Below are 26,054 nucleotides of genomic sequence, written 5' to 3' on the forward strand. Positions count from 1 at the left end.
CTTCAAGCACATTCACTCCACTCACCCTGTTCTTTCACCCTCCTCCTCCTGCTATTTCCACCCCCAAACAGTGCCCTCATTTTAAACTTATCTTTTTTAGGACTAGATTCTGCATATGAGAGAAAACATGCAATATTTATCTTTCTGAGTCTTGCTTGTTTTGACAATATTATGGTTTCCAGTTCCATCCATATTTTTGCAAATAACATAATTTCATTTTTCTTTATAACTGAGCAATAATCCATTGTGCATACATACCACTTTTTTTAATCTGTTCATTTGTTGATTGGCACCTAGGCTGATTCCATGGCTTGGCTACTGTAAATAGTACTGTTATAAACATGGGTGTGCAAATGTCTTATTGTATGCTGACTTATACTCCTTTGGCTATATGCCCAGTAATGGTATAGCAGGATCATATGGCAGTTCTCTTTTCATTTTTTTAGGAGCCTCCATACTGTTTTCCATAGTGGCTGCACTAATTTACACTCCCAGTGTATGAGGGCTCCTTTTCTCCACTCCTCACCAGCATTTGTTGTGTTCTTGGTGATAGCCATTCTCACAGCAGGGAGATGAGTCTCAGTGATGTTTTGATTTACATTCTTTTTTTGGCTAAACATGTTGGGCATTCCTTCATGTATTTATTGGCCATTTGTACTTCTTCTGAGGATGGTTTATTCAATTCATTTGCCCACTTATTAGTTAGATTGTTCTTTGGTGTTTGATTTTTGGACTCCTTTAAATATTCTTGATATTAATTGATGAATATACCTCTCATTCTGGAGGTTGTATCTTCATTCTAATACTTGCTTTCTTTGCTGTTCAGTAGCTTTTCAATTCGGTACAAACCCCATTTGTCAATCCTTGCTCTCATTCCCTGTATTCTTTCAGAAGAAATATTCTCAGTGTTTAGGCATGTCAGTATAGCGGGCAGGTTGAGGTGCTGTTTCTCACTGGACTGGAGGTATGACTCAGTTTCTCACCACTGGACTGGAAGTATGACTCAACAGTCAAATATTCATACCCTGAGTCAATGCTCAGGGCAATGGGCCTGATGCCCACCCTATCTTAGATGGAGGTTCTTATACAGAAGGACCAGCCACCCACTTTCTGGGCCGTTCTCACTGTAGTGAAACTTCCCTTCATTTTGTACTGAGAGCTGCAGCTGGCTGCAGGGAACTTTATAGCCCTGAGCCAGACAGATCCCTATGTGTTCCATAAGCCCCCAGTTTGTGTTCTCAGGAGCAGCAAGCATCCATACCTAGAGGTGATCCCTGGATGCATCAGAGAGTGAGGGACAAGCAGAGAACTGAGCCCTGCACTGGAGGGGAGAACTGAGGTGCTCTGTTTCCTGGTCCCAGTGATGACTGACCATCCATCAGTGGGAGGGGAGGCTGTGAGCATCACTTACTTCAAGGTTTCCGTGGGGCTTTCTGGCCCATCTATCAGCCAACACACTGAGCAAGAGTGGGTCTCCAAAGGGAATATTTTGTTAGCAGCAGGCTTTGTGCTTTGTGTCCCCTGCAGGGTATGGGACTTGCTCCTTGCTACTGCTTGGACATCTCCGTGAGGCTGTGACAGATACTCTGTTTCTCTGTGATCTCCTCTCCTGGCTGTCTCCCACATTCAACAGGGTCTCCAAAGACTCTCTGATCTGTGATTGTTCCTTGTTTTCAAGCTCCCGGAGTAACTCATTCTCAAGTTATAACTCCCCTCTGAAGACAGTATCTTCCTATAGCTCTTGAGATGAGGGGAGTGACAGAATGTCTTTCTTCACCAAGGCTACTCTTGCACACCAGAGCAGTCACTGTCTCACCGAATTCCCACACTGGATTTAAGTCCTTTGGGAGTTATGGACTTATCCTGAAGCTGGAATTGCCTGTCTGCCGCAGGGACATCTGGTTTACCTTGTAATAGCATCTTCAGCTTCTTCTCCTTCTCCCAGGGATCTTGGGATAGGGCTTGGAACTGTTTTCTGCTTTTCTTCATTGCCCCAATTTCTCTGTACCTTTCTGCTGTCCTGCTCTCTTCTGTGATTCCCAATCTTCTTTCTCTCTTTCTCACTTCAGAATAAGGGTTCTCCTGTGTTACCTGAGTCTTCTTATTTCCAGAGTGAGAACAGTGGATAGGTCTAATCTGCCATCTTCAGTAGTTGTTCTGAAAGAGCACCTTTTTTTTGGAAGATCAAAGTTTATTTACTACCTGCATACAAAAACATATTGCACATCAAACAACCGAAAGAAAAAAAAAGGTGAAAGATACTCTACTGAAGACTAACATGTATACAGAATAAACCTTCTGGAAATTGATCTTTTTCAGTAGTTCAGGTTATGTCTGAATGGACATGACTAATCAGCTTAGTGTTTTAACTAAAGCTATGTTTGATTTTTAAATACTGTACATTTTAATAAATAAACCAAACAAAGCCTCAATGTAGAACAGTCACTGCCAATATCACCCAGTGTCCCTGCAGATGAGAATTAACAAATGTATTCCAGTGGTCTGCAGACTTTCCTCTACATACAGCATTAAGAAACACATTAAAACAGACCAGTTTCCAGACTAAACTAATGAAATTACAATTCAGTGCAAAACATTTTAGACTGCATTTCATTCTAGTTTTCCTCAGGTGAAGAAGTGGTTGCATATTATTAAAAATGTAACAAAAGCAGCTAATGCTTTTCATAAAGAATATTATGTTAGGGACCCCACCCACCTCCCCCCATATCTGCCATATTTTGAAAACAAAATATTTCCTATAGCCAGCAACTTTTTTTAATGAATATATCTATTCTCAAGGCACATCTGATGATATATTTAACACAGTAGGTGTCAAAGTATGTTTAACATATGATTTCTTCAGGATCCCTCCCCTTTCTGAATTCCAAATAGAGGAACTGAAAGTGCGATGTAAAGACTGGCGATCCATATTCTATCTTTGGTAAGCTTGTACAAGCAGTATTGTAAATGTAATGTAAAAGAATTGTAAACTAGGAACTTCTTCAGTTTATGAAACACCATTCAGGACTGCTGCTTCTTGAGGGTTTCTTCTTTTAAGGTATTAATCTTTTCTTCTCCTGGAGTATGCTGTAGCTTAGGAATTTCATCGCCAGAAGCACTAGTTGGGCCATTTATTGCCTTTTCTGAAGGACCATGCTCTTCAATCACATCTTTTGCCTAGCCCATTTTCATTAACTGAAGCTGTATCAGATTCAATCATTCCATCCATCAGAACAGCATGTTCATTAGTCCTTTGTCTATGAGACTGCCTACGATGGTTTGTACTGTGATGAGATTCGCTGGCATCAGTGTCTGCAGTCTGATCTGATTCTGTGTTATCAAGTAAGCTGTATGGATTGCTGTCTGGATCTTTGAGCACAGAACTGATGGAAGATTTGCCACCACGTGGTCCACCACAACCTCGACTCCCTGAAACACTTCTGCCTCTTCCTCCTGGGCATGCTGTCACACTGATGTCGGCTCTCTAGATCATCTTCTCCTGCCAATGACCAATCACTCAGCTTGTCTTTACGTTCAGACTGTCTCGGAGGGGTCAGACAGCTCAGAATTTGTACCATTACCGGAGGTGTAATTAGGGCCATGACGACCTCTGCCTCTTCCACTATAAGACCTAGAACCTTGTACAGAAGAGACAGTACTTTCATCAGTGGCATATCCTTTCTCTTTTTCAGGCCCTCTGGTGGAAGAAGGTCTGAAACACATACCAATCTGTCGAAGCTGTTCATCAATCTGCAGACGTTCCATTCTTAGCTGTTCTACTTCCTTTAGGTAAGCAATATGATACTCTAAAAGAACTTGCACATTTCCAATACTTTCTTTAGTGCCAACAAAAACAAATGGAACCATCCCATCTTCTCTGGGTAGTTTATTTTCATCGTCTCCTTCAATCCTCACCTGAACCACACCAGATTTGTCCACTATTTCTTGAATAACTTTGCCATTTTTCCCAATTACTTTCCAATAAGATTCCTAGGAACTTGAATAAAATCCTCCACAAATTCCAAGAAACCTCTAGCCTTTTTTATGGCATCAACACTCTCGCCACAGATTCTAAATGTTCCAGTATCTTCATCTAGCTCAATAGTGGTAACTCCAGGAACCTTCCTAGCTTGTTGTATGTTACTACCATGTGTTCCTATTTCCAGGTCCATTAAATCTTCTCTCACAACAAATTCCTCATGAAAAGCTGCTGCAAGTTGTTTTGTGCATTCCAAATTCTTAGTGGCCTCTTCATTTCTGGACATAAGCATCAACTTCATACGAATACTTCGCAAATGCATGTCACTTAAGATATTTACTCTCTTCACAGTTGCTTCACTGGCAGACAGTATCATTAGCTGGGTGGTTTCTGGGTGGTAAAAAATTCTGTATGCTCCTACTGCTTTCTTAAAATCTTTGTGTGTTTTCATTAGCACACGCCTCTCTCAAATCTTTAGGAACATCCACTGTGAACTTCAAGAAGGTATCTTTTTTTTAGTTTTATTTTGATTGACAAGCCGAAGTCATTCAAATGTGACTATTTCATTGTAAGTGGCATCACAAGCAGCATTTTCAATGACATAAAATTCTCCTTTCATCATCTGAACTTTAGCTAACCACCATCCACTTGGTTCTTGGTCATTTGCTCTTGAGTATACGTCTACTTCATCTCCTTCACTAATTTCTTTTTTTATATCAGGTGGTGGTGGTAATCTAACTTCATTAAATGGAACCTGGCATTCTGGTTGCCAATTATTTGCAAAAACAACTGTAAGGGAGTCTTCATGAACATCTTTGATAAATCCCTTGTAGAAAGCCCCGTTGGAGCCGCGAACCTCCACCGTCAGCTCCGCCATGTTGGAACCGCAAAGGCCATTCTGAAAGAACACCTTGATGGCCAACTTTGCATGACATCATTTCCTCCTTGATTTGTGCCCTTGGCACATCCCTGGAGCTGGTAGCATAGAACCTCTTCTGGGTTCTGCACAAATGACAGGATCTGCATCTGTTTAATCTGCATCTGTCAGCATCTGTTTGATGCATGTTCTCATGTCTACTTTTAAGTGACAACCTCATAAGCACCAATGTGAATACATTTACAAGCTTGGTAAGCTCTTTGTGAAGGACTTGTGTTTAAATGAATGATATTTTCATGAATTTGATTTCAATAGACTTTCTATGTGTTTCCCATAAGATAATTTTAAGAACATTTTGTCAAGCTCACATGGAACAAAAAAGCATATAATAAAACATCAATTCACTGAAGCTATAAAACAGAAGAATGTGCCAGATTAAACAGAGAAATGGTGCTTAGGCTTATTTCTGTACATTTTAATGTGTGCTGACTTAAGTGTGTGTGAGTGTGTGTCCAGATGGGGGATCTAGAGAGTAAATTTGGCTGTGCTATTTTATACAATTAGTGTTCTGAGTCCCCGAAGCATTGCTTATATGGTGGCATTGTCCATTTAAAATACTAGCCAAGAACCCCGTATTAGGGGTGACTACCCTAACATATGCTCCCTACTTTGTACCAGACACTGTGGTGATGTTTGAGTGTAGTTGTGCAGAGGTATTGACCCTCACTTTAGAGTCATCTTGACTAACTTGCAGACCTACTGTGTGTGTCCCGATATGACAGCTGGCCCATGGCAGGTAGTGGCATGGAGACTCAAAGCTAAATTAATTTTGCTGCAATAGCTGAGTCATTGCCATTTGCCTGCTGGAATTCCAGGTGCCTCTTTCCTTTGTGGCTTTGAGAGAAAAGTGACACCCTCAAACAGGAAGGTGAGCATCCTGGGTGCTGTCACAAATATTGCATGGAATGACAAAAGCTATATGTCATTTGAGACCTAGAAAACAATTACTTGTTAATTAAATATTAACTTGTGAAATGTTGTGACATGTGAGAATGAAGACTGCCAGGCTCCTGGTGCCTTTGGCAGGGAGATTGTCACCCCAGTTCCTTGCCTTTCCTTGGAAGGCTGGATTATGGCCATGGTTGTCCTGTTTGTGAAACATCAGGATGTCATGATCCACTTATATTCTTGAAAGCCCATCAGCAAGGGAGATGTACAGTTTGGGAATTGCCATAACTCATTATTTCTAGTGATTTGCACTTATTAAGTAATTTGCCTCTCAGTTTTTAGTTCATTAAATGCTTATCTCGAGTCAAATTCCAGAGTTCATATAAAAGTGAGCAGGATAGACTCTTGAGCAAGCATCTTAGAATTCTGAGTCAGCTGAAGAACTGGTCCACAAAATGGTGAAGTCATTTTTCTGAGCAAGTGTGATGTCAAACTCTTATGCATTGGGCTTTGAAATAACTGAGACTATAGTTACAGGAAATGTCTCCTGGAGTCAACTTTTATAAGAAACAGGCAGAAGGCAAATAAGCAAATGGACACCAGAAGGTTATTTTTTTCAAGTAGCTTTCAGAGCATATCATGGAGCCTATTCAGGGGCAGCCCACCATCCCAAACTTGTACAATAAAGATTTATTCTTCAAAGTGGTGAGCCTGGCCATATGCTTAAGTGTTTTCTGAATTGTCTAAACCATATGGCTGGTTTTGCACACTTTGGGTGATCTTTATATTATAGTTCCCTGAAAAGAGTAATCTGTAGATGGATTGTGTCTGTCAGAGTGCCTTTTCATGAACCCATAACTCATGAGTTCTACCTAAATTATCTCTACTCCCTGCCCATCCTCTGCTGCAACTATGGCACCACATGGTACCATAGCAGTTTTCCTTTCTGTGTCCCCTGCTCTCACAGTCCCATGCCTGATAAAGGTCTGTGCTCAGAGTTCTCTTTTTCTGCTACAGAGAAATCTGAGACTGTCCTTCCTCTTTTTGTCTTCAGCCTCTGCTCAGTCCAGCTCCAGTCCTTTAGCTCATGAAGATGCATGGGAGTCACATTCCAAGGAGCTCTACTGTCCTTAGACCCTGCTTATCTTCCAGCTGCCCCTCTCCACATTGATTGGGCCTTGCCATTGAAAGAATAATGTGCCCTCATTGTCTCCACGTTCTGACTTCTTCTCAGTTCTTAGCACAGGTCTTTCCCATAATTTTCCTGAAGGTATTCTTCATTTATTTTGTCTATCTTTGCAGTGCTGGGGATGGATCCTGGGGAGTCAGCCACACTAAGTAAGTGCATGACTGTTGGCCATTCTCCCCCTCCTAAAAACTTTTCTGACACATGTAGTCAGCTTTCTCCAAAGGCCTAAAGACATCAGTCACCTCTCTGTGAACATGGTCTCTCATTATTAAAACTCTTCCCTTTACTTTTTTTTGCCTTCTTTTTTTAAAAAAGAAATCATTTTTCTTGAGTTGATCTTGAAATATTGTGCATTTTCTCCAGATTCTATTTTTTACCATTCTGTGATTTAAAAAAAAAATCTAAACACCCTTGTTGAAGGAGGAGCACAAAGACTAGAAAACATGAGGTCATGAAAACACTATGGGCTTGAAGAAGTTGTAACACACACCACCTAGTATTTTGCTAATTGCATAAAGTCTGTTTTCACAGAATTTCTTTAGCAAAAATCTAACTTCAATGCTATGTACTACCCCCCATATTTAAATAGTGTAAATATGTTATAATTATTGCACATGTAGGCTGGCTCCTGCATTCATCTTGAATAGTTGAATAGTTGCCAAGAATTTTTAGCCCCCAATTGTGCCTACAATTTTTTTTACTGATGAGTTCACTATTTCTCAAAAGACGCTTTGTCATGGGATTCTTCTTCTCCATTATTCCCCAAACTCTCTCTCTTGCACATGCGCATGCACCTCTTTCTCTATCATTTCCAAGTTGTGTGGAAGAGTTGGGTTGTATGTAGAAAGCTGTGGATAGCAGGAAGGTCAGGGAGGGATGGCGATGGTGATGATAATGATGGGGACAAAAGTCTGTCTTCCTCAGAAAAAAGCACCTTTGTGCAGAAGTCACAGTTTGTTCAGCTTCTGTTTAGTGTGAACCTGTGTTCCTGAATTAAGAGAAATGCAGAGGGGAAAGAGTGAAATATACTTGTAATTATTTTTAATTAATTGACATAGAAATAGTTATCATATATACTATAAAGTAGAATTCAAAATAGAATGACCTCTGTTTTATATGCGCAGGTATAAACGTGAGTGCCTTGGGGTATGTCTGCATGTGTGCAAAAATAAAAAAAACTTTTAGTGTTTTGTAAAAGATCTAGGGTGTTTTGCAAGTAGAGAAAAGCATGGTGTTAAGCACACATTCTCTGTAGTCCAGCATGACGTTTGGTGAAACTAATGAATTCTGACCCTTCTCTTCTATGATGTGATCCCCACCCTCTGACAAGATGATGGGAAATTAAGAAGAACCATGAGAAAAACTGACAAAGGTTAAGCAGGATGAAAAGCAAAGTCTGAACTTACCAACCACTATGCTATGTCCAAAGGGAACACCGGTAATATATTAGTGATCAGACCAGGAGGGAATGGATGCTACAAAACAAGACTGTTGGGTAGAGTGAAAATGATGTCTTCAAAAAGAATATACATTGGGCTGGCAGAGTGGCTTAAGTGGTAGAGTGCCTGCCTAGCAAGCACCAGACCCTGAGTTCAAACCTCAGTACTAGAAAAAACCACCAACAAAAAAATAATATAGGTCATTTGGTATGAGAACTATGAATTAAGGGAGGGTAAATGATTTTTTCTTATCTCTGCCCTTTACTATTGTTATTATTTGTTTCAGTTTGGTTTGGGTTTTTTTTTCTTTTTTGGTGTTTGTGAGGCAGTTAACCTAGGTTGGCCTCTATCTCTTGATCCCTCTGAAATCCCCTCAGGTGTGCTGAGATTACAGGTGTGTATCACCATGACCAGCTTACTTTTTATTTGTTAATGACAAATCTCATGTGGGAAGCAGTACTTGGAAAGTGTTTCAGATCGCACCATTTAACCCCAGTGCTGAAATTGCTCATTGGCTGGGAAAATTGCATTTCTTGGGTTCATGTTGTTTCTTAGAGCTGCCATTTCTGGAGGTAAGTAGCCTTCAGCTAAAATTCAACACCAGATCATCTTAATATTTGTAAAGTAAAATGTCATTTTTGGTTAATTAAGAAAAAAATATTTTTCTCTTACAATTTCACATTATATTCAATGTTCAGTGCCTCATTTAGTCTTGGATTTTTTTTTTCTGATACTGGGGTCTGAACTCAGGAATTCACGGTTGCTTGTCACATGTTCTACCACATAAGCCATGTCCTCAGTCCTAGGCTTGGCTTTTTTTCTTTTTTTAGAGATATGAAAATCTTTTCAAGAGTTAAAATGATGTAAATGAATCTTCTGGCAGAAAATTTATGGTAGTAAAATTTCCTGAGATTTGAGTGTTTTGTCATCAATTTCTGTGTCAAGTGGCAAGCCTGGCTGCCTCGCAGCCTCTATGGTATGTGAAAATACTTCTGTTTTTATAGGAGTACGCTGGCAAAGCCTGGCTACTTTCATGGATTATTAGTCCTTTACTGCTAACTATTTTAAAAAAAAAGCAGAGAGGCAGTTCCAAGTTTAAGTGGCTTTCAGTGGATGAGACCTGCTTGGAAAAACCATTCAAATACATGACCACCAGCTTTATTGTCAAAATCAGTAAAAAATCAAGTAATTGTGTAAGGAGTTGATCAAAAGAATGACTGAAAAAAGTAGTGAGGATACTGGATAATAAAGTGATTTACCAGTTCATAACATGAAGATGGAGGATTTTTCTTTTCTAATGATAAAATTTATGAAACCATAAATTTGCAAATGGAAAGGGACCCTGTTAAAACACCTTAATGTCATATTAAGGAAAGAGAAAGACCTGTGAGTAGCTTGTATGGGAAAATACAGACAACTAGACGCAGAACTGAATTAGAATTCATAGCCTGGTTCTGAGTAACACCAAAACTCTGTGGTTTTAAACTGCTACTACAGAAAAATCAGAAGAAATAAAAATTAATTATTCTCATTCCAGTATCTCCAGTTTACACCTCCATACACATTTGTATATGACCTTTCATCTACATCTTTGTGTGCAGTTGAACTCCTGCTGTGCATAGCTAGTATGAAAGGAAATGAACAGTGGAATCCCCAGATTCTCAATGAAAGGTGATGTGGAAAGAGGTTTGGTGACAGATAACTTCAACTGCATGCACTCCTCTGCTTCTAAAATAAATATGTGTACACAAAAACTTAGGGGAATAAAATTTTTGAACTCATATTATAACCAGATGGTGTGGCAGACAAATGATAGAATGGAGAATAAGGGAAGGAAAATGACAAAGGAAAGAGTCTTAGTTCATTTTCTGTTGCTATCACTAAATACGCAGATAAGGAAATTTATAAAGAATTGAAGTTTATTAGCTCCTGGTTCTGTAGGCTGGGAAGCCCAAGAGCATGGTGCTGAAATCTCAGCCTTCTTGCTAAATGAAGACCACATGATAAGTCTTTTGTTCGACTCAAAACACCACTAATGCCCTCAGGGATCACCATCATGGTAAGTTTATTTAATCCTAATAACTCCCCAAGACCCTACCAAAAAATACCATCAGCATATGAGTCTCGGGATTAAGTTATGAACACATGAATTCTAAATCACATGAAAACTGTAGTGAATGTAGAAGAAATGGCAAGAAGATGATGCCCAACCTTAGACAAAGCATTGAGTGGAGAAGTTAAGAACTTATCCTTTCGGTTTTTTTCACCTAAAGTGGGATAGAATAATAATATTTGTTTCACTGAATATTTGAGAGGATTAACTTAGCTATGAAGTTAGCACCTTGTAGGGGTTTAGCAAGTACAGGCTATTTTTTTTGCTATGATCATTTGAGAACATAGTAAATTTGCATGGAATTAGGTGGTAATGAAAGCATTTTTAACAATTTATAGCACTTTTAACCATATTTTTCAACAGGATAGCTGATGTTTCCCCCAAATGAACACATCAATGACAACCCCACCAATAAGTAGATAGAGTTGGGAGATGAAGATGGACAGGTAGATCTTCATTTATTTGTAGAGGAGCATTTGCTAACGTTTTTCCCTTGGAGTCCTGGGAGTGTCATGGCTTGAAGGGCAATAACAGGTGTTTGGTCACCCAGTACATACCCAAGAGCAGACTCTAGAGCTCGCTCTGTGTGTGTTTGGGGTGGGTGAAGGTGGCATTAGATTTGGTAGATCTCTGTGATTTACCATCTTCTGCTCCCGATTTCTATTTTGTTCATCAGACATTGGTAGTTTTAAGAATAAAGAATCAAAATTCATCATTCCTTACAACTTCATCTATGATTGGGAAGGAAAAGTCTGTTTGGATAACTCTCTATTTCTCTATGCTACCCTTTTCCTGAAATGTGTGGCATGTATTAGACCTCTCTGCTGCATAGTGGTGCCCCTTATCCATAGGGAACATGTTCCAAGACTCTTGGTGATGCCTGAAACCGAGGATAGCTCAGAGCCATAGAAATGCTGTTTTCTCTTACACATGCACACATACAGTGAAATGCAATTTATAAATGAGGCACAGTATGGTTAACAATGAGTACTAAAACAACTGTAACTACCTACTGTAATAACAGTTATTTAAAATGCATGAGTCAGTTATTTCTGAAATTTTCCATTTAACATTTTCAACCACGATGACTGTGGGTAACTGGTATTGCAGAAAGCAAACCATAGATGGGGGAGGGGGCACTGTAAATCTCATTTTAAAAGTGTTCAATCAAGGAAGTCTGCCAGGTGCCTCTGTTTTCTCTGCTTTTTTCTCCATGTTGGGCTGCTTCAGCAGAGGAGGATCAGATCACCTTACCCCGTAGAATATGGCTAATGGCTTTAAAAGAATTTTCCCACTACTGAATAATACCTGCCAAAAATATTGTTGGTGCCAAAGGATCTGGATATGCCTGTTCTACTTATTGTGTGTTTCTTGTTTCATCATGACTAAGTGCTCATGAAAGACATAAAAATCTAAACCTCTAGTGTATTAGAGGTTTAAGGACAGAAGCCATATTCTAATATTTTCAGCCCCATTCCCAGCATATGGAGATGGCTGCAAAGTGTCTCTAGCAAAGCCTGTGGCATATAGGATACTCAAATTGCCAGTGAAGTTGATTTCTCATGAACAGGATGAAGTCATTCTACCATCTCTACTGCACTAGCCTGAGTGACTTAATAACATTTTTTTTCTAAAGCATCCTGAGAGTCTTGCACCAAAAACTAGTGACATCTCCTAGCAAATTGAATAAATTTGCATTTCTTTGTGATAGGAAGATAGGGTCTATTTCCTAATTAAAGATCCACATTCAAAAAGTCTAATAGTATTGTATAGATAAATCACTTATCTTTTATTTTACCTTGATAATAAATCTATTAAGAAAAAGTGCTTATTAAAATTTAAAAAATGGGAATATACAAAGAAAAGAGGGGAAAACAACAGAAATACAGTATAATTTAAAAGGTACTTTGCTTCTCACTGGACACAAGAGAAGTTAGGAAAAACAGTTCTACAACCACTTCTTCTCCTCTGTCCAGGGACCCTAACCCTGGGTTGCACTTGGTCTTCTGCTTCTCCTTCTGGTGGAATTCTCAGCCAGGAACTGACTAGTGGGTCCTTGAACACATTATGGCTGCCACCCATCAGGTTATGAATTCTTTGCCAATGTATTAATAGCTAGGGTTCCAGGAGCTAGAAATTTGTCTTCAAAGAATTGCTGAGTTAAAAATTCTTAATTGTTTTGTGTGACACTCACAAAGCAGAAGACATTCACATGGGACCCACATCCCTGGGCCAGGAGCCAAGAGAAATTCCTGGGCTGGTTAGTCAAAGTCAATGTGTTTTCTTCCTACTCAGCAAAGTACATTGGAATTCAACTGAATCATCATGATGTCATCCAAGAAAATAAGTTTGAATCTGCTTTAAATATGTGTGTGTAATTCATATCTCAAATTTAGTCTTTCATTCCTTACAAGAATTATTTAAAATAATCCATCATAGTTAACTAATATAGATACAACCTCATGGTGAAACTTTATCTCCAAGCTCTCCTGGTACTGGTTCCATGTCCCCTGGGACTGGTATGGGCTGCCTGGGAATCTCTGTGTGGCCACCTGAGAAAAAGCACTGGAGGCAGAATTCTCAAGAGAGAAACTCAAGCACCAGCCCACTGTCTTTTAACATCAAGAATAGCAGCAAGGTAGCCCCTTAGCTGCTTCTAGAAACTCAAGGCTGAACCCTCCAGTTCTGCCTTGCAGAATTAGTCTTTCCAAGAAAGGCAGTAATGGTCAGTAATGGTCTGCTGTGGTTATTAGCTAGTGTACAACAAAATGGAGGAATTCAGGACAAGGTGTGTAATGACTTGAAATAGTTACTAAAATCAAAAAATATTTTTGCACCAATTGAGACTCAGGAAAGGGTAAACACTATGGGTTCCCACAAATCCTTACTTCTGCATATGCAAAGTTTTTACTAAAATGTTCTTTAGGAAAAAATTAACAACTTTCTGTTTATCAGGGTCTCAGAAAATTATTACATGCCAATCATGAGGGGGAAGAATTATTACAAAGAAAAATTGTAGGTGATCTTCTCCACACCCAGATATTTGGATATGTTGTACCTCATGTGATTTGAAACAACATTAAATTTTTATTCTTCTAAAAATGATTAGTCTGTAAGTTAAAAACACATTAATCTCAAGCCCCACCCTTGGAAAGATGAAGGTGTGGTGTATAATGAGTTGGACCATCAGAGTGTCACCTAGATATCAGCCTGCTCCATGAGCCAAAAAGCTGAAGTTGTAATGCAGAACCCACACCACACTGTCACTGTTTTTAACTCCTATTACACTGAGCTGGACATGTTTGATGTTTACAGTGTTGTTTTAATTTGATGTAATCCCATTTGTCTGTATTTGCTTTGTATTGTATGTGGAAAGGCTTATCTCAGGGAAATAGAGAATAGTGGTTTCTAGAAGTTGGAGGAGGTGGGGATAAGGATAGAGTGGTCAACAGGGACAAGTCATAGTTTAACAGGAGAAATAAACTTTGATGCTGTGTTGCACAGTAAAGTGACTATGATTAACAATTATTAATTGCATAGTCCAAAAGAACTAGAAGTGAGCTGGAGGAGTGGCTCAAGCAATAGAGCACTTGCGTAGCCAGGGTGAAGCCCCGAGTTCAAACCCCAGTACTGCAAAAAATAAATAAACAACACACAAGCAAATAAATGAATAACTGGAAATGAGGGCTGTGAATGTTCTTATCACAAAGAAATGATCAAACCATGGTAGAGATGATAATCTTCTAATTATCCTGTGTTGACATGTACTGTCCACTAACAAAACAAAATACAATGAACAAAACCACAAATATAAAAAAACCACCTGCACAGTGGGCAGTGGGAAAACCAGGCCATTTCGTTGAAATGTAAAAGCAAGTGTTCAGCAAGCCTGAGTAGCAGCAGAACTGAGGTACGTGAGCTGGAGGTGTACTCCCCACTTCTCCTTCCCTTGCAGGCTCCACTTGGGAAAAGGCATTTCGGCAGATTGGATTTGAAAGGTAAGCTGGCTCAGTGCACCCCACTTTGAGCTACTATTTGCTGTTTTATTCTATGTGTTTTTTTATTTTAGATCAATACTCTTGCCACCACTGCTTCAGCCACTGTGTGTCATTTTATCTCTCTGAGCCTTGATGTCTTTGTAAAGTTAGTGTTTCACATTCTAAACCCTTGCCTGCACATGAAGTGGAAATAAAGACCAAATAGCAATGCAGGTGAAATGCTTCTTGGACTGTGCAACAGTGCTAAAGGTGAGTGGTAAAATGAGAGAATTGCAGGAGGTAGAATTGACGCTACACCTTTGTCACCAGTATGTCATGCTCAGTCTGCAGTTTTACTATAGAGAAAATTGATATTGATATGGAAACACACCAGTTCCTAAAGGGGAGGTCTTTTAGCTTTAAGAGAAGAACAGGTCATTAATGCTGAGCTACAAGCCTCCCCGCACCAGTGCCTCCCCAGAAGTAAAGTAGACAGAACAGCAATGTGAGGGCTGGCACAGGGGCCTAGGAACTGCCCACCCCCAGGACTGAGTGGCAGAAGAGTGGATGGTTGTTGCTGCAGCATTTAGTGTCCTGCATGGAGCTGTCAGTGTAGGCAGAGCTATTGATGGAGACAAAAGTAATTTTTATTTTATTTTACTTTGAAAGGATATTTTTACTAGTTCTTGTTTTTCTCTTATGCTGGGACTAGTTCTTTCTACTGCATTGAAACTTTGTTTTCCTATGTACTGATCAAGCATACAGAGCACTTAGGGAATATAAGAGAAATAATACAATACGTATAATGTGTCCTTTCTCCAGTAGCAACAGAGACCTGGTCCGACTCTAACCCCACTCTGCCATTTGCTGATCGATTCAAAACTTTACTTATTTCCCTGCACACGTGTCCACCATCAATTAGCACCATCACAGCTTGAAGTCCTACAAGTCCTCATAGATAGTCCTCCAGGAAACTAGGGAAGGGGAGCCTGGGATGGTCCAGTCCTTTGAGCCAAGTTAGAACAAAGAATGTGGAGTTTTCCAAAGCATCTTTCTTTTTCTCTTTCAGCGGTACTGGGGATTGAACTCAGGACCTCACACTTGCTAAGCTATTGAGCTTACACCTCAGTCCTTTTTTGCCTTAGTTAATTTTCAGGTAGGGTCTCGCTTTTTGCTCAGGCTGGCATTGACTGAGACACTCCTATTTAGGTCTCCTGTGTAACTGGGCTGACAGATGTGTGTCACAACACCAAGCTTATTTGTTGAGATGGAGGTCTTGCTAACTTTTTTCCCTTGGCTGGCCTCAAAGTGCAATCTTCCTTATCTCTGCCACCCAAGTAGCTGGGATTATACAGGTGAGTGACAGCATCCAGCCTCAAAACATTTTTCTCTTGATTCTTTTCTCATAATTTGAAAAATTTCAAACACAGACAAAAGTAGAAAGAACAACAAAGTGGATGTCATATATCTACTGCTTGACTTCAATAAGAATTTGCCACATCTCCTTTGTCTATTTTTTTGATAAAATATATATTAAAGAAATTTGTTAAAGAAAATCTCGCAGTATTGTGTCATTTCTTCCCTGTGAGGTCAACACACGGCTCTGAAAACAATGGTCATTTTCTTCTAGAATCATAATGTTATTATTTTTCCTAATGATACCTATAAATAATAGTAAATCCCAATATTTAAATTCCTGATCATCTCAGAAATTACATTTTTAGTTTGAATTGGCATGGCATTAAAACCCCACATTCTACCACCTTAAGAATCTTTTAAGATTCTTAAGAGTCTTTTAAGCCTCTTTATTTAGATCAGTCCCTCCCCCCACAACCCCCCAGATCCAAACCCTCCTGGCTTCCTTTTGTTTTCTTCATGTCTTGGAAAGACCAATAGGTCTTCATACTTCCTGTGTTTGGGCCCATGTCTTTCCCAAGCTAATCCAGCCTTTTCCTCCACTGACCACTTTTTCTGCAAAGGAAGGTGTTGTAAAACCACAATCTAAATACCAGAGGTGCTCAGCAGTTATGGATGGTCCTTGTTCCTTGGCCTTGCCACTAGATGGAACTAGAAAATGTACATTTTTAAGAAAAATAAATCCTGACCCATAAAATAGTTCCAATTCAGATGTAGACTTAAAAAATTTTTACTGCTCTGATATTAGGCTTTTATTTCTTCTCTTTTTCACTAAAAATCTTGGCCCTCAACCAAACTTATTTCTTCACCTCAACTTCTAACATGCATGGGTTTCTTTGGAGAGATTTATGTATTTCTTCAACTTATCTGAATATGCCTATTGGAAGCAAAAAGAGCCTATCACCACCTTGAAACACCTAAGTAGCAGGAAGTATTCCGTTCAAAAACTACCTCAATTCTCAAAGGGAAACAATGTGTTAGGTGCTTGAGCTTCTAACATAGATGGTTTGCTTTGGAGACATACATGTGTTTCTTCAATTCAGCCGAATAGGCTTATTTGTAGCAAACAGAGCACATATCCACCTTGAAACACCTAAGTAGCAGGATGTATTCCTTTCAAAAACACACTCAATTCTCACAGGGAAACAATGTGCTAGGTGCTCCTGCTTCTAACACAGATGGTCTATTTTCTAGAGATATATGTGCTTCACCCAACCAGCCAAAAATGCATATTTGGAGCAAACAGAGCATATCCCCACCTTGAAACACCTAAGTTGCAGAAATATTCCTTTAAAAAACTGACTCAATTCTCACAGGAAAATAGTGGTCTACATGCTTCTTGTTATAATATAAGTGGTTTTGTTTCAAGAAATACGTGCGTTCCTTCAACTCAGCTGAATAGGCCTATTTGTAGCAAACAGAGCACATATGCACCTTGAAACACCTAAGTAGCAGGATGTATTCCTTTCAAAAACACACTCAATTCTCACAGGGAAACAATGTGCTAGGTGCTCCTGCTTCTAACACAGATGTCTTTCTTTTGAGAGTTACATGTGTTTCTTCACCCTACCAGAATAGGCATATTTGGAAAAAAATGAGCCTTTAACCTTTTAGAAAATTCTGATTTGCAGAAAATATTCCTTTCAAAAACTAACTCACTTCTCACAGGGAAAGAATGTGTTCATTCTACTTAGCTGAATAGGCCTTTCTGAAGCAAGCAGAACATATCTCCACCTTGAAACCTCTGATTTGCAGGAAGTATTCCTTTTAGAACCTTAGTCATTTCTCAGAGGGTAACACTGAACTAGATGCTCCTGATTCTAACATAATTGGTTGTCTTTGGAGAGATAAATATACTTCTTCAACTCAGCTAAATAGGTCTATTTGGACACATTGGTCTTTCTCTACCTTGAAAACTATGATTTTCAGGAAGTATTCCTTTCAAAATCTAACTCAGTACTTACTGGCAACATGTGCTAGATGCTCCTACTTCTACCACAGGTGGTTTTTGTTCGAGAGATACATGTGTTCCTTCAACTTAGCTGAATAGGCCTATCTCAAGCAGCAGAGCCTATCTACACCCTGAAAACTATGATTTGCAGGAAGTATTCCTTTAAAAAACTAACTCAATTCTAACAGGGAAACAATGTGCTGGATGCTGCAGCTTCTAAAGCAGTTGGTTTTCTTTGGAGATATACATGTGTTTCATTGTCTCAGCTGAATAGGCTTTTTGGAGCAAAGACAGCCTATCTCCACCTTGAAAACTGTGATATGCAAGAAGTATTCCTTTCAAAAACTAACTCTATTCCAATGTGAGAACAATGTTCTTGATGCCACTGCTTCTAACAGAAATGGTTGTTTTTGGAGACATACATGCGGCTCTTCAACTCAGCTGAAGAGGCCACTTTGGAATAAAATGAGCCTTTCTCCACCATGAAAACTATGGTTTGCAGGAAGTATTCCTTTCAAAAATTTACTCAATTATCACAGGGAAGCAATGTTCTAGATTTTCCTGCTTCTAACACAGATGGTTGTCTTTGGAGAGATACATTTGTTTCTTCAATGCAGCTGAATAGGTTTATTTGGAGGAAACAGAGCCTATCTCCACCTGCAACACTTCAGTTTCAGCAAGTCTTCCTTTCAAAAACTAACTCAATTCTCACAGGGAAACAATATGCTAGACTCTCCTGCCTCTAACAGATGGTTTTCCTTTGAAACCATTCAAAGGAATGGTTAACCATCCTTACTACCCATGCTTTAATAGAGATGGTTTTCTTTAGAGAGATACTTGTTATTCTTCAACTTAGCTGAATAAGCCTATGTGGAGCAAAATGAGCTTATGTTCACCTTGAAACACCTACATTGCAGGAACTATTCCTTTCAAAACATAAATTGATTCTCACAGGGAAACAATATGCTAGATGCTGCAGCTGCTAGCAAAGATGATTTATTTGGTGAGATTCATGTTTTTCTTCAACTTGGCTGAATAGGCCTATTTGCAGGAAACAGACCCTATATCCACTTTGAACACTTAAGTTGCAGAAAGTATTCATTGCAAAACTAACTGAATTCTCAAAGGGAAAGAATGTCCTTGATGCTGCAGCTTCTAGCATAGATGGCTTATTTGGAGAGATTCATGGTTTTCTTCAATGTGGCTGAATAGGCCAATTTGGAGGAAAAAGACTGTATCTCCACCTTGAAACACCTAAGTTGCAGGAGGTGTTCCTTTCAGCATCTTTATCGATTCTCATAGGGAAGCAATGGGCTAGATAAAGCAGCTCTAACATAGATGGTTTTCTTTGGAGATATACATGTATTTCTTCAACTCAGCCTAATAGACTGATTTGTGCAAACAGAGCCTATATCCACCTGGAAAACTGTCATTTGTGGAAGTATTTATTGCAAACACTATTCAATTCTGCCTTGGAAACAATTTTCTCGATGCTCCTGCTTCTAACAGAGATGGTTGTCTTTGGAGAGATGCGTGTGTTTCTTCAAATCAGCTGAATAGGCCTATTTGGAAGAAAATGACCCTTTCGCCATGGTGAAAATTATGATTTTCAGGAAGTATTCCTTTCAAAATCCAACTCAGTTATTAGAGGAAAAAATGGGCTAGATGCTCCTGCTTCTAACACAGATGGTTGTCTTTGGAGAGATCCATGTGTTTCTTCAAGTCTGGTAAATAGGCCTTTTGGAACAAAGAGAGCCTATCAACACCTTGAAAAACACACGTTACAGGAAGTATTCCTTTCAAAAACTATCTCAACTCTCACAGGGAAACAATGTGCAAGATGCTCATGCTTCCAACACAGATGATTTTCTTTTCAGCAATACAAATGTTTTTTAAAATTAGCTGAATAGGCCTATTTAGAGCAAACACAGCCTATCCCCACCTTCATACACATAGGTTGCAGGAAGTATTCTTTGAAAAAAAACCCCTCAATTCTCCCTGAGCAGCAGGGCACTAGATGCTCCTGGTTGTAACACAGGTGGTTTTCTTTCAAGAGATATATGTTTTCCCTCAACTTACCTGAATAGGTCTATCTGGAGTAAACAGAGCTAATTTGTCCTTGAAAAGTACAATTTGCAGGAAGTATTCCTTTCAATAACTAACTCAATCACTACAGGGAAATAATGTGCTAGAAGCTCCTGCTGCTAACCCAGGTAATTTTCTTTCCAGTGATACATATGTTTCTTTCACATTAGCTGAATAGGCCTATATCTTGCAAACAGAGCCTACCTCCACCTTATAAAACCTAAGTTGCAGGAGGTATTCTTTTCAAAAGCTAACTCAATTCTCATAGGGAAACAATGCACTAGAGGCTCTCGCTTCTAACATGCATGACTTTCTTTATGGACATGCATGTGTGTCTTCAACTTGGCTGAGTAGGCCTATTTGGACCCAACAGAGCCTATCTCCAACTTGAAGCACCAACGTTGCAGGAAGTATTCCTTTCAAAACCTAAAATGATTGTCACAGGGAAATAAAGTGCTAGATGCTACAGTTTCTAACATAGATGGTTTTCTTTGGACAGATATATGGGTTTCTTTATCTCAGATGAATAGGCATATTTGGAGCAAACAGACCCTATCTACACCTTGAAAACTATGATTATCAGGAAGTGTTCCTTTCAAAAACTACCTTCACTCTTACTTGGAAACCATGCTGTAGATGCTGCTGCTTCTAACAGATGGTTTTCTTTGGAGAGATACATGTGTTTATTCAAGTTAGCTGAATAGGCCTATTTGGAAGAAAGTGAACCTTTCTCCACCTTGAAAACTATGGTTTTCTGGCAGTATTCCTTTCAAAGAGTCACTCAGTTCACACTGGGAAACAATGTGCTTGATGCTCCTGCTTCTAACACATATTTTTTTGTTTCGAGAGATACATGTTTTCCTTCAATTAGCTGAATAGGCCTATCTGGAGCAAACAGAGCCTTTCTCACCCTTGAAAACTATGATTTGCAGGTATTATTCCTTTCAAAAACTAACTCAATTTAAACAGGGAAATAATGTGCCATATTATCATGCTTCTAAAACAGATGGTTTTCTTTTGAGCACTTCATGTGTTTCTTCAACTTATCTGAATAGCCCTATTTGGAGCAAACACAGCCTACCTTCACCTTGAAATACCTCAGTTACAGAAAGTATTTGTTGAAAAACTTACTCAATTCTCCATGGGAAACAATGCTGTAGTTGCTCCATTGTCTAACAAAGATGATTTTCTTTCAAGAGACATATGTGTTCAATTTACTTACCTGAATAGGCCTTTCTGAAGCAAGCAGAACATATCTCCACCCTGAAAACTATGATGTGCAGGAAGTATTCCTTTTAGAACCTTAGTCTTTTCTCACAGGGAAACACTGAACTAGATGCTACTGCTTCTAACATAGTTGGTTGTCTTTGGAGAGATAAATGTACTTCTTCAACTCAGCTGAATAGGCCCATTTGGAGCAAATTGGTCTTTCTATACCTTGAAAACTATGATTTTCATGAAGTATTCCTTTCAAAATCTAACTCAGTACTCACTGGCAACATGCACTAGATGTTCCTACTTCTAACACAGGTGGTTTTCTTTCGAGAGATACATGTGTTCCTTTAACTTAGCTGAATAGGACTATCTGAAGCAAGCAGAGCCTATCTCCACCCTGAAAACTATGATTTGCAGGAATGATTCCTTTCAAAAACTAACTCAATTCTAACAGGGAAACAATTTGCTAGATGCTCATGCTTCTAACACAGATGATTTTCTTTTGAGCAATAAATGTGTTTCTTTAACTTAGCTCAAGCCCTATTTGGCATAAAAAGAGATGATCTCAACCTTGAAACACCTAAGTTGCAGGAAGTATTCCTTGAAAAACTGCCTCAATTCTCAGCCACATGTGCTTGATGCTCCTGCCTCTAAAACGAATGACTTTCTTTCAAGAGATACATGCGTTCCTTCAACTTAACTGCAGAGGCTGATCTGCAGTTAGGAGCAAAGAGAGCCTATCTCATCCTTGAAATCTACGATTTGCAGGAAGCATTCCATTCAAAAAGTAACTCAGTTCTGACAGGAAACAATTTGCTAGATGCTCACGCTTCTAACACAGATGGTTTTCATTCCAGCGATAGCTGGAACTTAGCTGAATAGGCCTATTTTGAGCAGAACAGAACAAATCTCTCATTGAAATACATAACTTTCAGGATGTATTCTTTGAAAAACAAACTCAATTCTCTCTGGGCAACAATGTGGTAGATGCTCCTGCTACTAACAGAGATGTTTTTCTTTTGAGAGATACATGAGTTCCTTCAACATAGCTGAATAGGCCTCTCTGGATCCAAACAGACTTCTCCACCTTGAAACATGTAAGTTGTAGTATGTATTTTTGAAAAAGTAACTCAATTCTCACTGGGCAATAGTGCAATAGATGCTCCTGCTTCTAACATAGATGGCTTTCTTCTAAAAGATACATGTGGATCTTCAACCTTGCTGTGTAGGACTGTTTGGACAAACAGAGCCTATGTCCACCTTGAAACACCTAAGTTGCAGGAGTATTCCTTGAAAAACTAACTCAATTCTCACTGGAAAACAATGTGCTAGATGCTCTTGCTTCTAACATAGATCACTTTCTTTATAGAGATGTATGTGTTTCTTCAACTTTGCTGAGTAGTCCTGTTTGGACCAAACAGATCCTATCTCCACCTTGAAACACCTAAGATTTAGAAATTATTCCTTTCATAACCTTAATCAATTCACACATTGAAACAATGTGCTGGATGCTGCAGATTCTAACACAGTTGGTTTTCTTTGGAGAGATACATGTGTTTCATTATCTCAGCTTAATAGTCTATTTAGACAAAGACAGCTTATCTCCACCTTCAAAACTATCATTTGCAGGAAGTATTCCTTTCAAAAACTAATTCTCTTCTCACTTGGAAACAAAGTTCTTGATGCCAATGCCTCTAACACAAATGGTTGTCTTTGGAGAGATACATGCAGGTCTTCAACTCAGCTGAATAGGCCATTTTGCAATAAAATGAGCCTTTCTCCACCATGGAAACTATGGTTTTCAGGAAGTATTCCTTTCAAAAACTAACTCAGTTCTCACAGGGAAACAATGTTCTAGATTTTCCTGCTTCTAACACAGATGGTAGTTTTTGGAGAGATACATTGCTCCTTCAATGCAGCTGATTACTCTTATTTGGAGGAAACAGAGCCTAACTCCACCAGCAACACCTAAGTTTCAGGAAGTATTCCTTTCAAAAACTAACTCAACTTTCACAGAGAAACAATGTGCAAGATGCTTATGCTTCCAACACAGATGATTTCCTTTCCAGCAATACATATGTTCTTTCAAATTAGCTGAATAGGCCTATTTAGAGCAAACACAGCCTATCCCCACCTTCATACACATAAGTTGCAGGAAGTATTCTTTGAAAAAACCCTTAATTCTCACTGAGCAACAGTGCACTAGATGCTCCTGCTTCTAACACAGGTGGTTTTCTTTTGAGAGTTTCATGTGTTCCCTCAACTTACCTGAATAGGTCTATCTGGAGCATACAGAGCCTGACTTGCCCTTAAAAACTATGACTTGCTGGAAGTATTCCTTTCAATAACTAACTCAGTTCCTACAGGGAAACGTGTTGGAAGCTCATGCTCTAACACAGGTGATTTTCTTTCCAGCAATACATATGTTTTTTTTTCAAATTAGCTGAATAGGCCTATATCTAGCAAGTAGAGCCTATTTGCAGGAAGAATTCCTTTCAAAAATTAATGAATTCTAACAGGGTAACAATTTGCTAGATGCTCAAGCATCAAACAGATGGTTTTCTTTTGAGAAATACATGTATTTCTTCAACTTAGCTCAAGGCCTATTTGGGGTAAAAAGAGACGATCTCAACCTTGAAACACCTAAGTTGCAGGAAGTATTCATTGAAAACTGCCTCAATTCTCAATTAGCCACATGCCCTAGATGCTCCTGCTTCTACAACAGATGACTTTCTTTTGAGAGATACATATGTTCCTTCAACTTAACTAAATAGGCTGATCTGAAGCAAACAGAACCCATGTCAACCTTGAAAACTATGATTTGCAGGAAGTATTCCACTCAAAAAGTAGCTCAGTTCTGACAGGGAAACAATTTGGTAGATGCTCACACTTATAACACAGACGGTTTTCTTTCCAGCGATGTATATGTTTCTTCAACTTAGCTAAATAGGCCTATTTTCAGCAAACAGAGCAAATCCCTCATTGAAACATTTAACTTGCAGGATATATTCTTCAAAAAAAAAAAACCCTCAATTCTCACTGGGCAACAATAGGCTAGATGCTCCTGCTTCTAACACAGATGTTTTTCTTTTGAGAGATACATGTGTTCCTTCAACATAGCTAAATAGGCCTCTCTGGAGCAAAACAGGCTTCTCCACCTTGAAACATGTAAGTTTCAGTATGTATTTCAGAAAAACTAACTCAATTATCACTGGGCAACAATGCAATAGATGCTCCTGCTTCCAACATAGAACACTTTCTTTATAGAGATGCATGTGTTTCTTCAACTTTGCTGAGTAGGCCTATTTGGACCAAACAGAGCCTATCTCCACATTGAAACACCTAAGTTGCAGCAAGTATTCCTTTCATAACCTTAATCAATTCTCACAGGGAAACTATATGCTGGATGCTGCAGCTTCAAACACAGTTGGTTTTCTTTGGAGAGATAAATGTGTTTCATTATCTCAGCTGAATAGGCTATTTGGAGCAAAAACAGCCTATCTCCACCTTGAAAACTATGATTTGCAGGACATATTCCTTTCAAAAACTTACTCTATTCACACTTGAAAACAAAGTTCTTGATGCCAATGCTTCTAACACAGATGGTTGTCTTTGCAGAGTTACATGCAGTTCTTCAACTCAGCTAAAGAGGCCATTTTGGAATAAAATGAGCCTTTCTCCACCATGAAAACTATGGTTTGCAGGAAGTATTCCTTTCAAAAACAAACTCAATTATTACAGGGAAGCACTGTCTAGATGCTCCTGCTTCTAACTTAGATGGTTGTCTTTGGAGAGATACATTTGTTTCTTCAATGCAACTGAATAGGCTTATTTGGAGGAAACAGAGCCTATCTCCACCTGCAACACTTCAGTTTCAGGAAGTATTCCTTTCAAAAACTAACTGAATTCTCCAAAGGAAACAATGTGCTAGCCTCTCATGCTTCTTTTTTTTTTATTATTCATATGTGCATACAAGGCTTGGGTCATTTCTACCCCCTGCCCCTACCCCCTCCCTTACTACCCATGCTTCTAATAGAGATGGTTTTCTTTAGAGAGATACTTGTTATTCTTCAACTTAGCTGAATAGGCCTATGTGGAGCAAACTGAGCTCATGTGCACCTTGAAACACCTACATTGCAGGAAGTATTCCTTTGAAAACATAAATTGATTCTCACAGGAAACAATATGCTAGATGCTGCAACTTCTAGTATAGATGGTTTATTTGGTGAGATTCATGTTTTTCTTCAACTCGGTTGAATAGGCCTATTTGCAGGAAACAGACCCTACCTCCACCTTGAACACCTAAGTTGCTGAAAATATTCCTTTAAAAAGTAACTGAATTCTCACAGGGAAACAATGTCCTAGATGCTGCAGCGTCTATCATAGATGGCTTATTTGGAGAGATTCATGGTTTTCTTCAACGTGGGTGAATAGGCCAATTTGGAGGAAAAAGACTGTATCTCCACCTTGAAACACCTAAGTTGCAGGAGGTGTTCCTTTCAAAACCTTTATTGATTCCCAATAAAGGAAGCAATGGACTAGATAGTGCAGCTTGTAACATGGATGTTGTTCTTTGGAGAGGTACATGTATTTCTTCAACTCAGCCTAATAGGCCTATTTGTGCAAACAGAGCCTATATCCACCTGGAAATCTGTGATTTGCAGGAAGTATTTATTGGAAACACTAATTCAATTCTCACTTGGAAACAAAGTTCTAGATGCTACTGCTTCTAACAGAGATGGTTGTCTTTGGAGAGATCATGTGTTTCTTCAAATCAGATGAATAGGCCTATTTGGAACAAAATGACCCTTTCTCCACCTTGAAAATTATGATTTTCAGGATGTATTCCTTTCAAACTCCAACTC

The 26,054-nt window shown here is 39.0% G+C and overlaps 1 pseudogene; it reads right to left on the reverse strand.

Annotated features, from left to right (window-relative positions):
* Positions 1 to 2,795: 2,795 nt before the first annotated feature.
* On the reverse strand, positions 2,796 to 4,868 carry LOC109678211 (RNA-binding protein FXR1-like; annotated as a pseudogene).
* Positions 4,869 to 26,054: the final 21,186 nt, after the last annotated feature.

The sequence above is a fragment of the Castor canadensis genome, chromosome 11, assembly GCF_047511655.1.
Source record: "Castor canadensis chromosome 11, mCasCan1.hap1v2, whole genome shotgun sequence".
NCBI classification, from domain to species: Eukaryota; Metazoa; Chordata; class Mammalia; order Rodentia; family Castoridae; genus Castor; species Castor canadensis.